We start from the raw sequence: 2255 nt of genomic DNA on the forward strand, positions 1-2255 counted from the left end.
GAGACCATGAGCCCAGGCCCTGACTGACAGATGGTCACACTGAGGGTCAAAGAGGGTGAGGACCAAGACACCCAAGTCAGTAACTGAGAACCCAGGAAGAGGCCCTCAAGAGAGTCGGAGCTCATGAGCATCAGAAGCAGCGCCCACATTCATCTTTGGAGAGAAGTGGACACAAAATGCTCCGAAAGAGGAAAAAGATATTGGGGGAGGTGAGGCCTGTCATCCTCTCTCAGAGTAAGGAGCCAGTGAAACTCAGAGTTTGAAATGTTACTTCCCCATAAAGCAACTTTTCCTCAAACTGCAGTATACCCACAGTTCATTTTAAACTATTACCTCACAAAAAATTTCTGCAATTTCCCTCTCACCCCCCTCTATGGAGAGTTCTCTCTCCATAACAGAAAAAGGAAAGTGAAATCAGATGAAAGAAAAGTGGGGATATGGTGGTTCAAAAACAGTAAGTCACTTCACTTGTGTGAAGAGAGATTAGAACAATTTTATAGCATCCCTCCCAGCCTGATATTTTATGAAGGACTCCAACATCCAGCTTGCTAAGTTAAAGAAGCAGATTCTCTGGGATGTTTTTAAAAATAAATAATGTATGTAATTTTTTTTCCTCCCAAAAAGGTCTCAGAAGTAAGGAAAACAATTTCAATCCCTGGGTAGAAGGGAATTAAAGTGGGAAAAGCACTTTACATCCCCCCCCCCTTAGATTACCAGATTACCACTACTCAGTAGCCCTTGGTTCTCCTGCCAGCTGATAAGGCTCCACCGCACTAGTCGCCTTGATGGAATACAGGGGGACTTTTGTAATTGGCACAATTATCTCCCATCCCTTACAAAAGAAACTACTTGAATTCACAATGCAAAGCCATCTCTAAACAGCTCTGCTGTACTTCTGTGTGCCCTCCAGGGCTGGGAACACTTCTGAATGTCTGTGTGCACATGTGTCTGATGTACGCGGGCTGTGACGCGTGCACACCATGAAGCCTTGCCTCATTCCTCACACTTCTCCTTCAGGTCGGCAAAGGGAAACAGGGAATCTTTACTTAGTTTTTTCCTTCTCAATGCAATGATAATCCAACTCAGAAATGGATTAAAATAACAATGATCAAATCAGTTGCCCTGCTGATTATTTGAAATTCAAAGACAGGGAACCAAGCCTTGGCAAAAATCTTATTTTCATCTGAAAGTTTCAAAAACATATTCACAAAATGTCTCTATAAGAATTTAAGAAGTGACCCTGACATTTTTCTTCTTTTTTTTAACTGAAAAAGGCAAACTCCCTAAAGTACAGACTCACCAGAGCATGGAGGGTGGGGAGCTGAGGAGGGCGAGAATGAAACAGAAATGTCCCACAGTGCCTTCCAGGAGACGCAGGTTGAAATGGACAGGCGCAGGCACCTCGGATTCCCCGGGTACCAACAAACAGCTCCGCTCCTCACAGACCTTCACGTATTTGTCTTGCTGACTCCTTGTCTTGCAGTGACTAAATATTCTCCCTTGACTGTGTAAAACAAAACACAGGACTTTTGCAGAGGCCAGGAGAGAGATGCTCGCTTCACACATTGTGGTGTGTCCAAGGGAAGCCTGAGGGGCTCTGGGGAGCTGGGAATGGATGTATAGCTTAGGATTTTAAAATTTAGATAGGTGATTTTTCACTGGAAAATAAAGAAGTAGAAAAGAGAGTACCATCAGGAATTTCAACCTGAAACTCTCTTTTCCTACTAGGTACCAAAATGAGGAGGTGCTCAGACAGGATTCAGGGACTCTCCCTGAGAGAGGAGTGGACACGTCGGGCATCCCCAAAACACTACTTTGAAAGTGGCAGTTAACTTTTTTCCCTAAACAATTGAGGTTTCCTTGCTCCCATTCCCCCTGCAGGGTTTGAGGCTCCGGAACTGCGGAGGGAAGAAGCAGGGAGAGGGCGTGAGGCCAGCAGAGGAGACTTTGCCGTTCTCTTCCCAGGGTTCCTCTGCTCTCCTGTTCCCTGCTTTCGAGTCCCACAGGGGTTCTACCGCTCCCCAAGCCCCTCATTTTTCAAGCTTTTCTCTTTCTTATGATAATGACAATGGACGTCCTAGGTTAAACAGGATACCTTGAAGGATACGGTGAAAAAATTGGGGAGGGTTAAAAAAAAAAAAACCACTAAGTTTGCTGTTTGATGATTGTCACCTTTTTGAAGATACCAGATGATCAAGATGCAGAACCGTGATTCCCCAGGACCCACGGTGATGAGGACGCTTCTTTCTCCCTCA

This window comes from Chinchilla lanigera, unplaced genomic scaffold (genome assembly GCF_000276665.1).
Source record: "Chinchilla lanigera isolate Chin_1 unplaced genomic scaffold, ChiLan1.0 scaffold00059, whole genome shotgun sequence".
Classification (NCBI taxonomy): Eukaryota; Metazoa; Chordata; class Mammalia; order Rodentia; family Chinchillidae; genus Chinchilla; species Chinchilla lanigera.